Below are 12,966 nucleotides of genomic sequence, written 5' to 3' on the forward strand. Positions count from 1 at the left end.
CAAGTGTTATAAGGGTCTTTCCATTCAACTTAAACTATGTAGAGCCTACCCTGTGCTGGGTGTCTTTTGAAGTCAGTTAGTTACCCCCAATACTGTTTTGAAAAGTGTTGTTATTATTATCCCTACTTTAAAGACTAGGAAACTGAGGCTCGTAGTGTCAAGTAACTTCACCAGAGTCACGTAATAACTAGATGTTGGAGATGCTCTCAAATCTAAGCACCGCGACTTTACAGCGAAGGAAACGGGCTCAGTAACTTGCCGGGCTAGTAAGGGGGAGCTAGGACTGGCCCACACCACAGCACTGACCCTCTCTTTCCAGTATTCCAGATTATGATGGTCAAATCCATGTTCATGCTACTCAGACTCTTCCTGATTTTATTGACTTGACTCTCATCCCCTCTCAGCTTTTATCTTTCTGTTCTAAGGAGAGACCCACAGTCCTAGAGACGGCTCCGATTCCTCTCGGGCTGTCCACCTGCCCCTCCAGTCAGACCCGGCTAGCCAAGCTCATGTAGACACTGCTTACCCAGATCCTCACCCCCCAGGCTCAGGAGCCCAAGGCCAAGTGCCAGGTGCATGCAGAGCCCTCCTTGCCCTCTGCTCCCAGTGGGAGGCTAACCAGGGCCTGAGCCAGAGTGGTGGAACCTCTACCCAGGGCCAAGCAGAGGTTGGTCATGGGTGGACACCAGGTCGCCATCTCTCTGGCCCTCACCTCCCTGGGAGCCCTGCTCGGAAGCACACTGAAGGCTGCTGTTCCCCGGGGGTGCTGGGCACTGGCTCCACTGTGTCTATTTACAGAGCGAGATCAGTGCCCGTTGGAACACTGGCACACTGCCTACCTTCCAGGAATAGCTCAGTGACCTAGGCCAAAGAGTCACCAAATTTGGCAGAGGGAGAAACCTTTACATAGAACAACAGAATGGTCCAGAATCTCTATCCTTTGCCAGGGCACTTCTTCTTGATTCTAGGTCCCACTCTTCCAGGACAGACACCACCTGGCCCCTGCCAGCCCCCTAGATAATATCCCTCATGGTGACAGACAGACAATGATGGGTCATGCTCTCTGCTGGCTTGTCCTACCTACCTGGGATGCAGGGGAGATGTAGGTACTCATCTGGCAGGCAGGAACTCGATTTTTATTTTTGGTCATCTAGTCATCCGGATGGCTTCCCAGGCTGGAACTGACCTAAAAATGACAAGTCAGCTTTGGAAGGAAGCATCTAGGACAGTAGATACAGATGGCTTCATCAGGGCCACATCAAGGAGATTCCCCTTCGAGTGGCCACCAGGGTCATTTTGTCCAGTTCCTGGCCTCTACTTTCTCCACCGGCGAGAAATTAGAAACTCTGTCTCATAAGACATTGTAGAGAGAACACCATAGAACGTGGATCCTCTCAAGCTCAGTCCGAGAGCCAATCGTCCTTCGGCCTCATGGAAGTCTACCTTTGACCAACCTCCAGTCTTCCTCCCTGCTTGCCCTTTGTCCACCTCTATCCAGTGTGCCCTGAGCCCTGAGTCACAAGAGACAGCTTTTTGGAACACACAGAGCACCAGCTTCAGTATCCAGCCTGGGTTTGAAATCCAGCCCTCCCACTCAACAGCAGTATGGCCCTACGCAGATAATTTTCCGAACTTTGGTTCCCTCACCTGTCTTTTAAGAATAACTCCCTCCTTGCCAAGTGGCTGTAAAGATTAAAAAGGATGTATGTAAAATGCCCGGCACAGGTGAATTGCTCAATAAAAAGTAGTCCTTACTATTTTTGCAATTTTTTTTTAATGCTATCCCTGTAAGAACCCAGGCCCTCCCCACCACCAGATCCCCTGCCCACAGCAGCATTTCTGGATCAACACTTCCTGGAGCCCTCTGATACCCCTTCCCGAAAGCTTCTGGAGACAAGGTCCCAGCCCCAGATGCCATGTCCAATGATGCGAGCTTTAGGGTCACTCTCACCCCTCAGACATGCGTGACATGGAAACCTGCTTCCTTCTCTCTGTCCCTCCATCCTCAGACCCCTAGAAAAAGCCCCGCGCCCCTAGGAAGGGCCTGCTGCCCCAGTTCCAGGCGATCGCCCTCAGAACACTCATGAACACTCACACCACGTGCGAAAGCTAATTCAAGATGTATCATAGCCCCGAAGATAAAACATAAAAGTATAAAACTTCTAGAAGAAAACCGGGGAGAAAAATCTTTATGATCTTGGGTTCTGCAAAAAGTTCTTAGAGATGGCACCAAAAAACATAATCTCTTTTTTTAATGATCAATTGAACTTTATTAAAATTTAAAACTTTCACTCTGTAAAAGAGACGATTAAGAGAATGAAGACAAACCACAGGCTGGAAGAGAATATTTGCAAATTACATATTTGACACAGGACTCACATCCAGTATAGATAAAGAACTCTCAAAACTCGACAGTAAGAAAACACAAGCAATGCCCCCCCCAAAAATGGACAAAAGTTTTAAATATTTTACTAAAAAAGATATACAGACGGAAAACAAGCACATGAAAAGGTGTTCAACATCATTAATCATTAAAGAAATGCACGTTAAACCGCATGCGTGTGGTCTTATCCATACGTGTAGATACCACTACACGCCTATTAGAACGACTACAATTAAAAACCTGACAACGGCAAATGCAAAAGCGAATGTGGAGTAATTGGACTCTCACACATTCCTGGCTGTGAATTGCTAGAGCCACTTAGTAAAACAGTTTAGTAGTTTCTTATAAAGCCAAGTATATACTTAACATATAACTTAGCAACCCTACTCCTTGATATTTACCCGAGAGAAATAAAAACTTAGACCGACACAAAAAACACTACATGAATGCTTATATAGTAGCTTCATCCATAACCACTAAAACTGGGAACAACTCAAGAGTTCTTCAACCAGTTACTGGAAAAACAAACTGGTACATCCAAACAAGGGTATATTCAGAAATCAAATGTAATGAACTGCATTCACATACAATGACATCAGTTTATCTCAAATCCATTTTGCTAAGTGAAAGGAGCAGACCCAAAAGGCTATATAATATATGTTTCTACTTGTTTGATTTTTCTGGAAAAAGCATTTTATTGGATTTAGGTTTTTAAGTTTACATACAGTAAAATTCACTCTTTGTGGTACATATTCTATGGATGTGGGCAAATGCATAGAGTTGTCGATCCACCACCATCATCGAGATTCCGTGCGGTTCCATCTTCCCAAATAATCCTCTGGCTCTGTCCTTCTGTAGTCAACTCTTCTCCCTGCTCCTCCCCCAACTTTAACCCCTGGAAACCACTGACCTGTCTTCCATCCCCAAACCTGCGGCCAGACGGTGTGTAGGATGGAGGGAAGAAAGGAAAGGAGCTCTGTATTTTCTGTTTCTGAGCTCACTATGGACGACCTTCAGTTCTCAGGAGTAGGTCAAAGCAGGAACTTCCAGGGGTGCAGAATGAGCGTCCACAGCTGGCGTGTCTGTGAGCTTTTAGAATAGCAAGGCATGCCCACTAGGAACCAAGTGGGATCTCTACAAGCAATGCAGGCCACTTGCAAGATTCCTTTCTGATGGGTCAGAAACTCCCTGTGTTCTGCTGTCAGAAGGCATTCAGCAGAGCCCCTCACGAAGTCCGGTGGACAACTCAAAGAGACTCCAGTGGGGCCAGTCGTGGAGGCCACTCTGTCCTCATCAGCATTCCCACTGGCCATTTGGATGACAAACTAATCCAACCTGAGATGGCATGAAGCCAGGAGAGATGGCAGAGTCCACCTTAAAAGACTCTACAGTCTATGGCCATGCCACCCTGAACAAGCCTGACTCTGTCTGACCTCGGAAGCTAAGCAGGGTCAGGCCTGGTTAGTACATGGATGGGAGACCACCTCAAAAGACCAGGTGCTGTAGGCGTAAAAAATAAAGAATAAGGGATTGTAAGCCGACAAGTTCCTTGCAATCTGTGAAGTCAACCAAGAGTTGCCTCACCTAAAAAAATTAAAAAGAAATTAAAAATAAATTTAAAAAAAAGACTCTACAAGCTAAAACAACAGGAAGCAAGGTCAGCTAAATAGAACGGGAACTACCTAGTTTGGAAGCATTTCTTCGGGCAAAGACATTGGAAATTTGGTTGATTTGTCTCCGTATGAACAGATTGTGCAATATGCTCCCCGAAGCCATTAATTGCAGTTCCCAAACATATACCCTCACTTGAGCTTCGTAGAAGAACATGCTGTTTCCTAGATACATAGGTCCCCCTCGTCTGATTCATCGAGGCATTCCTTTCTCAAGACTCAGATGTCGGTCAGCTCCTCCAGAGGAGCTCCCAGCCTCCCGCCACCCCCGTGATGTCTAAACCATTAGTCCAAATCGATCACAGCATTTACCAAAGTATCCTATAAGGTATTTCCTGCGTCTTTGTGAGTAAACCCTAAGCTCGTGTGTGCGCGCGCGCGCGTGTGTGTGTGTGTGTGTGTGTGTTCGCGTGCGCATGTTTCCCTCTGTATCCCATCACTCAATACAGCATCTGGGACAAAATGACTAATGAATAAATGCTTGATAAGTGAGTGAATGGATGAGAGAACCAAGCACAACAGCCTCTGCAGCTGGAGCAGCAAGGCCCAGGGACAAAGGGCCCAAGTTCTACGAGCACATCCTCCCTCGGCCACATCCTCCATCGGCCACATCCTCCTGGTGCTCAGTAACCTTGACACTAAGTCCAACCTCCAGGCTCCTAGAAGCTCAGCATTGCTGGGGCTCCTGAGGTTTCCTAAGCAGAGCTGAACTTTGTAAACTCAGTTGCTCGCCAGTGAAGTGAGTAGATTGGATCGACAGCTTCCTAGGCCTGCAGGGCTGTCGTACAGGGCCCCACGCTTGGAAGAATTGCGCTTAGTTGAAAAGGTCTGGCACCACCATCTAGAAAGTCTAAAGTTTTGAAGAAGGCACCCCAAATTTTCGTTTTGCAATTAGCCCTGCAAATTATGTAGCTGGTGCTATTCATCTATGAGTCTAAAAGAATCCATTTCATTTTTACCATAAGCTTAAATGATTTGATGAATATTAAAACCCATGCCAACTTACATCTAATCTTTGTCAGTTCGTTGAATGCACATAGGCCTATGTTTTGCATAGTTATCATCGGACAATCCATACTACTAGCCCTTTTTCTGCTTATTATTATTTTGCATGTACGTACTTGTCCACGTCCTGATGTAGTTTCCATCATTGTCATTTTTAATAGCTCTGTCATTCTAGAATGTAAGCATGCCAGGGTTTTAAGCCAAACCCCAATGGCTGGGCATTTGGGTTGCTTCCAGCTTTTATAAATAGAATTTTTAAGAGGAACTAAGTACATATCACTTTCTTTTTTTCTCTTTGAAGCTATTTCCTTGGAGTATATTCTCAGAAATAGAATTATGAGGTCAAAGGGTAAGAATAATTTGATAACTCTTAAATATTACTTGATCATTTTTTTAAAAATGGCCAAATTATGAAGCCATCAGCAATATACATATAACTGCTTCTCAAGTTCTGAAATAATTATTTTTTGCTAGTTTAATAGGCCTATAATGATATCTTAAAATTGAAAATAGTCTAAATGTTCAACAATAAAGGAATGAGCGTTAGAAGGATGACAAGTCTGTATATTTCTTCTATATGGTCAATAAAAATCAGTTGTTAAAGGCACCCAAGCCCACCTGGCCTAGCTCACAGTCAGCCCCCTCTCCCAGCCTCGGCTACCTTGTACCGAGCAAGGTGACCTCAAGCATGAATTGCCCAGAAGTCAGGCCTTCACCCACGACTTGTGCTACAGAGGCAGATGGGACAAGTGGACCCGGACACCGCCGTGCTGGTCTTGTATTCTGTGAGCCTCCAGCTTTTACCTGTGAGCCTGAGGTGAGCACCACCAAGTGCCTTCGGGGTCGAGAGAGGATTCAATAAAACGACATAAAAAGCAGGTCCTTTGAAAGCATCCAAACTGGTTACCGACATTGTTTTCTGGAAGGAGAGGTGGCCATGCAGAGCTGCTATGAATCCTGATGCACCCACGTGACGATGCCCCACAGAATCTCAGCTATGCTCAGAGAGGAAGAAACGATTGTAAGTACCTACTATGTGCCACGAGCTGTGCCCTTCCAGGAAGGAAGAGTCCAATGTGGTACCCACTCTTGCCTTCCCCTAAACTTAATGGTAGTAGCTATTGACTTAACACACATCCAGAAAACAGTTACTATGTACCAGGCTCTGTTCCAAGTGTTTCACCAAATTAACCCACTTAGTCATCCTAACAGTGTAATGAGGTAGAGGCTGTCCTCATTTTACAGGTGGGAAAAACTACAGGCAGAGGGGTTGAGTAATTTGCTCTTAACCAGTAACTCAAATGCACACCCAAGCCGTCTGCTTCCAGCTCCAGAATCTGCGTGATTGCCCTGTAAGCCACACTATCTCTAAATGAGTCAAGGGACCCCAGAGCCAACGTAGACCTTGGACATCATCTCCTCAACCCCTTCATTTCTGAGATAAGGAAACAGAGAGCCTATCAGAGACGATAACCCACCCAAAAGCACACAGTGTGCAGTGACCGAGCTGGGTGGAAACCCAGGTCTCCTGACTCCCAGGGAAGCGCCCTCCCCGCCACAGCTCACCGTGGCCCTTCTGCTGCCCCAGAGAGGAAGAAATAATTGTGAGTACTTACTATGCGCCACGAGCTGTGACTGGGCTGGGAGGGGACAACCCCTTACTGTCTTCATCCCTGAGGGCCCATACCAGGGAACTGAGCAGTCTCAGTGCTGCTGGGAAATCAACTAGACAGATCAGCTCTGGAAAAATCAAGCTGAGACCAGTGCTTTCTGGAGAAACACCAAATCCACCATTTGCTCGAGCAAATAGAGCAGTTTCTTTGAGGTTATTTTTGTCCAGAGGAGTCGAGGGCCGGAGGAGCAAGGCACATTTCTTTTAAAGAACGTAATGCAGAAGGGGAGAAAAAAGAAGACTCTCCAAGGCCAGCCCATCGGCCCAGGAGAAGCACTTCCTGTCAGGCCAGGCTGAGCCCTCCTGTGCGCCCTCCTCTCCCTACCTTCTCATGCCCGGCCCTCCGTGCGTCAGGACACCTTTGGCTCCTTCCAAGGTGCGTTCTGTTTCATCCTCCCCCTGCACCCCCCTCTGCTGACGTGCACCTTCTTTGAGCCTCTATAGTTATAAATAAATGATGTCCGGATTGATTAGAGAATTGGTTTTTCCTCCGGCGACAACCCTGACCTCTCATTTCTGAAATCTTGCTGCCAGCCACCATCACTCAAATTTCCTTTTGCACTGAGACGTTAGCAGAAAGAGTCTCACCTAGGAAGGCCAGAACACTGAATCTGGAGTCAGCAAAGGAAGGTTCCAGTCCTGGTGCTGCCCCTGACTCTGTGCAAGTCATTCAATTCTCCGAGCCTCAGTTTGCTTGTCAGTAAAGGGCATGGTAATTCCTGGCCACCTTCCTTTCAGAATTATGGAAAGAAGTGAATGAGACAGTGTGACCGTAATTCCCAATGAGATGTCCGCTACGTGGAGGCTTCACCTCGCAGCTGGCCAGCCCCGTGACCCGGACGAGTCCCGGAAATTGCTTCGAGCATCACTTTCTCCTCCGCAATAAGGCTGGTTGCACCTAATCTTCTCCAGTGTTGTTTAGGGAACAAAAATGATATACACGTGTGAAGACACTTTTGAACAATAAAAATGTCCCTCCTTGCTGATTCATAGTGATTATACATGATGCTTATGGAGAGTGTTTAATGAAAAAGGAAATAATTGTGCTCTAAGTGAAGATTTCAGGATACAAAATTGTGTACACGGCTTATAAAGAAAAACGCAGAGAAGAGACTAGAAAGAAAGATGACAACATGCTAACAGTAGAAGTCTCCTGTTATTAGGATACTTTACCCACTTTAGAAACTTTGTTCTTTTCCCCCTCCTCTAATGAGCACATATCAGTAATTAACAGGGTGTAGGGGGATTAAAATGATTTTTATTGAGGTGTTGAGAAGCCTTGCTCTCAAGTTCCTCAGACAGAGACGCAGCACGAACGGCCAGATCCAGGCTCTGAAGGCTGCTGCGCGTAGTGTGTTGAGGACAAACTGCCAGCCCAGGAGCCACAGAAGCCCCTGCCCATGACTCCCATGGGCCATCACAGGACAGCAGAGCGAGCAGGAAACTCAGAGACCCCTGGTCAGCCACCAACCCCCACCCCCACCTTCCAGATCAAAATTCGAAGCCGAGATTGGGAAAATGACTCATCTAAGATGCCAAGCATCTCATCTTCTGCTTCCGCAGCCCTCTGAGTCGTCTCCGGGGGACTGTGAACTATTGGCTCCCCAGCTGGTGCCTTTCTGCTCGTTAGCTGATACGCACCCACTTCCCAGGTCAGCCTGTCCGCTGGGGAGTCAGCGTCACTAACATGGACTTGGGCACCACAGATTTAGGATGAGGATCCGCCATACCCCGGTCCAGAAAATAAGGCCGTGGTAGACAGAGCAGCTGAAATCATAAAAATCATAGAACTTAGAGAGCTTAACACAACATCTTCATCTTGTCGACAAGGAGCCTGAAGCACAGAGAGCTTGAATGACTTAAAGTCACGCAGCTGGTTTGTATACGTGCCGAGTCACAAGCCCCGCTCTTTTTATTGCCAGTTCAGTACTCTTTTCCAGTATAGCGAGCATCCCTTCTAAAATGAATAAATGGATAAGTGAAAGAATGAATGACTGAAACGAAAATTGGTAAGTGTCGTAATTTAATAGATACTCAATACACAACGGATTTTCCCAAATACTTGAAACATATAATAATCAAAGAGTTAATGTCTTAAGATAAAAAGAATGCTCCTAAATTAAGAAGAAAAAGATAACCCAATAGGAAAAAAAAGGATAAAGGATATAAATAGATAATTCGTAGCGAAGAAATACAAATAGCTAACAATTATATGACCTAGACATGTTTGTAATAAAATATTCAGGTCACTCAAAAAAAGACTGGATAGGGAAGCTTGGAACACCTTTTTTTTTTTTTTGCATTACGTATTTCTGCAGTTTAAAATTATTATGATAAACATTTCGAACTGTTTAAAAAACTGACTCTAAAATATAAAAATATGTCATCACATGATTTTGACGCTAGACATTCTCTAATGTTTGGAATTTTCTTTGCCATTATCTGCCTTCGTCCACCTACATCATAGACAGGCTCCAACCGCAAGTAAATAATAGATTCACAGAGCAAAATTAATTCCAGGTAACATCCTTGAGGCTGGTGATAAAGGCAAGCAGAATCAAAATTAACTCCATGTCAAAATGCCCAAAATGAGAAAGAACTTTAAAATAGCACATGAAAATGTAAGAGAATGTAATCTTGGGCTGAGAAAGGCCTTCCTGAGCAAAACATAATGCCCAAAAGCCACAAGGAAAATAGTTGACAGATTTGTCTTACAAATTAAAATTCTTGTACAACAAAAGAAGACAAATGAGAGAATGGGAGAAAATGCCTGCATTATATATAACACACAAAGGATTCATGTCTGAGCCTTAGGTAAGAACCTAAAATCAATTACAAAAGACCAAACATCCACTATAAATATAATATAAATGAAAATGGGCAGAAATTATGAGCAGGCGATTCAGTAAAAAATACATATTTAAATGGTTAACAAACTATGTTTAAGATGCTCCATCTCGTTTGCAATCAGAATACCCATCCATATCCTTTAAAAGTGGTTACAAATTAGAATTCATATTATGGAATATTACGGAAACATCGCTGTTGTTGTTGTTGTTTAATTAAGGCCAAATTATATGTACAAACATGGGAAAATCTCCAAACATATTTCATAGAAAAATGTCACAGAACCATGCAAGTAGTATGATCTGATTTATGCTTCAAAGTTTTGTATCTATTTTTCTTTTATGTACATAGACATGTAAACGTGCGGGCAAAATTCTGAAAGAATACACATCAAACCGTCAACAGCGGCCTCCCTCTGGAAGGAAGTGGGAATGAGGCAGGTGGCTTGGGAAACAAGGGGACTTTCACCGTTAGCTTTACATGCTAATGTGTGTATTATTTGAATCTTGTGCAAAACCGTGTTCCTCTATGACCTGCGTATTCCAGAAAGCAATAAAGTAAAACAATGGAGATGGCATCGTGGCCGTTTTCTCCTGAACCAGACTGGCAGGAACTGCCTCAATTTTAGGAATAATCTGAGATGGAAATGAGACAACCAATTTTTGAGGCATCGGGAAGTTTCTTCTAAGTCTTCCCGCAGCCTTCGTGGTGCATAAGTTCGTTCCTGCCGTTTCAAGACTCAGAGTGCGCGGAGAAGCCGAGCCCACAGCTGGCGAGAGGGACCTCTTTAGACTCAAACACAGAAGCGTCTCACCTCCACCTCTCTCCACTCCTCTCCGCTGCCCCCTCCCCATGAGGCAGGCGCCAGCCACTGCCTCTGACCAGGTCCCCCATGCCTGGCATTCCCCTGGAGGAAGGACAGCTCCAGGTCCTTTGCCAGGGAAGTCCAGGCTGCAGACATTTCAAGAAAAGAAACGTTACAAAGGGAACCCCAAGGAGAAGGTGTCCCAGAATCTCTGGTCATGTCCGTTACCTTCACCCGAGGACTGAGAGTTTCTCCTCCACGCCGTGTACACAGGTCGGACTCAGAAAATCATTCGCGAGCCGCGCACCATGTCCCAGATACCACGCAAGGCCTTTCATTTCCGGTGCTTATGTCATCCAGGCCACACCACAGTCCCAAGGTGCGCACGATTTATGGTCTACATGTCACCCGTCGGAAAACCAGGATCTGAAAGGTGACATCACCAAAAAATCCACTCGGGTCCACAAACGCGTATCGAGTAGGTGCTCCAGGCACAGGCACACGTGTTTGGGATCCACGGCCAAAGCATCTGTGTCTTCCTAACACACGTAAGCTAGCTCGGGGGTTCGGCAAAGGCTTCCCGAAAGTGGCGAGTCAGGATTTGAACCCAAGTCCGTGTGGCTTCGTGCCCTTTCCATGATGCAGCCCTGTGTGGTCTATTTCTCAACCGTAAGGAAATCTCAGGGCACAGATTATACTTGATGGAAAAAGGTCAATGTCGGGCAGAAAGGTCGTAATGAAAACCCACTTGACAGAGCGTCACTCAAAATTATGTCCCCTAACGAGCTGTGACTCTGGGAAACACCATCAAGGAGACCAGCTTTTTCCCACAGCCTTGACCTCGGGAAGGCAGCCCTTCCTCCCTGTACCACAAGTGCACTTTGGGAGCTGAAGCTACTCTCCGCACAGCCTCCAGAACCCCAAATCCTACCACGCCATCTTCCCTCCCAGGCCTACGTACAGACACCCCCGTGCCCCCCGCTGTCTTTCCTGCTTTCAGCTTTCCAGCCAATGTTAATGGCCACTTTTTGCAGCCTCAATCTGTTTATCAAGTAGTCTGATCTAATTTCTCCGCTCTTCATCTCTGCCTCTGGGACCACTCCCAGAATCCGCACAGCTAGAAGCCCTCCCCACATCCTGGCCGCCCCCTCTGATATTGGCTGGGCCTGTCACATAACTCTCAGCCAGTGCACACGTTATCCTAGCTGGCGGCCACCATGCCACCCGTATCCTTGAGTGAACGCATTTCTGGTCTCCCCTGCCCCGGAGCAGGCACCCCCCCTCCACCCAGCCACCCACAGCACACCCTCTCCATACAGAATGAGAGGAAGTGGTTCTCCAGACACAGACGGTTCCGGAGTGGGTCCTCACCTCTCTGGAGACTTACAGGCTATTTCCTGGCCTTTCTCTTCCTCTGCACACCTCTCGACACACACGCGATGCCCACGCCTGCCACACGGACGCTGCTGTTTAGACAGAGGCGCTGTGCGTTAACAAAACGGAAGCCAGAGCTTCTGTAAGGCTCCCCGTCCCCCAAACAAACACCAGCCCTGGGCCACCTGCCCAAGATGCTGTGATCTTCTCCAGACCCTGCCCCTGGGTCCTCCAGGAAAGGAGAGCCTGACAAACTGACAGCAGCCACAGGCCACCCCACATCCCCTCTCCCGGCCCAGAAAATCCCATCCGAAGCAGGCAGGGCTTTTGAACAAACAATTAGCTTGAATTTTTCATTAGCTGCAGCTTCCTGCCTCTACCCATTTCACAACGCCAGGCTATGTATAGCTGGGGAGGCCCCAGCCATCAGAGGAGAGCCCAGAGGGCGTACTGGGTGAGGCTCCCGTGAACCCACCGCTGCACTGAGCCCGTTATAAATCCGATCCATTTCCTCCACGTAGCCCGCGCGTGGCCTGCTTCAGACAGGCGTTTCCGAGTGCACCAGCAAAGCCCGCTGGGTGAACTTCTGCTCTTTCCTCATGATGAGGATGACGATGATAAGGACGACGAAGATGACAGTGATAAAGAGAGGCAGCCGTCTTCCATCTGTACATTTCCTTGTCGGCAACACGATTCCACACTCGGACCCGCGTTTCAGCCTCCTATAACCCTGTGAGACCATTGCGATCATCGTTACCAGCTTTCGGTTTGCAGAAGAGGAAACCAAGCTTCGGGGGTAAGTGGCTTCACCCAAGGTCACAAAACATGGGAGTGGCTGAGGCCGGCCTTGGGGTTGTCTGCCGAGGGCAGTCTCAGAATGGGGAGACCGATTCGTTTCCCGTTTTACCTCTGGGGCCCCAGGCCTGGGAAACATTGTCTAGATGAGGGGATGGGTGGATGTTTGAGGATTGCTACTCACGCCACTCTTTTTGGAGATGTTTGAGAGGAGGGAGAGGAGAGAGAAAAGACCCTTCCCAGTTCCCAAAATAAATGCAGCAGGAAGGGAGGAGCCCATGGCACACACCCTAAGAAGTCCACATGCTGGCCCCCAGTTCTGCCCTCCACTTCCACTGCCAAGGATGCCCACAGGAAGTCAGGAAGACAGGGCTCCCCAGGTGGCAAAACTGTCCCTTTAGATGGGCAAGTAGGC

At 47.0% G+C, this 12,966-nt stretch overlaps 1 long non-coding RNA gene and 1 pseudogene across 2 annotated transcripts; one reads left to right on the forward strand and one right to left on the reverse strand.

Annotated features, from left to right (window-relative positions):
• Nucleotides 1-3,773: 3,773 nt before the first annotated feature.
• On the forward strand, nucleotides 3,774-3,892 carry LOC118613120 (annotated as a pseudogene).
• A 4,367-nt stretch (nucleotides 3,893-8,259) lies between these two features.
• Nucleotides 8,260-12,608, reverse strand: LOC107516115. 2 transcript variants are annotated; one of them, XR_001598202.2, is made up of 4 exons: nucleotides 12,232-12,608; nucleotides 11,754-11,848; nucleotides 10,611-10,808; nucleotides 8,260-8,497 (listed from the first exon to the last, which is right to left on the reverse strand). It is a non-coding gene; the product is annotated as an uncharacterized LOC107516115 (long non-coding RNA). The 2 variants fall into 2 exon arrangements; XR_001598201.2 differs by having other exon boundaries at nucleotides 12,208-12,608.
• Between the last annotated feature and the right edge of the window lie 358 nt (nucleotides 12,609-12,966).

This window comes from Rousettus aegyptiacus, unplaced genomic scaffold (assembly GCF_014176215.1).
Source record: "Rousettus aegyptiacus isolate mRouAeg1 unplaced genomic scaffold, mRouAeg1.p scaffold_m13_p_17, whole genome shotgun sequence".
In the NCBI taxonomy this organism is placed as follows: domain Eukaryota; kingdom Metazoa; phylum Chordata; class Mammalia; order Chiroptera; family Pteropodidae; genus Rousettus; species Rousettus aegyptiacus.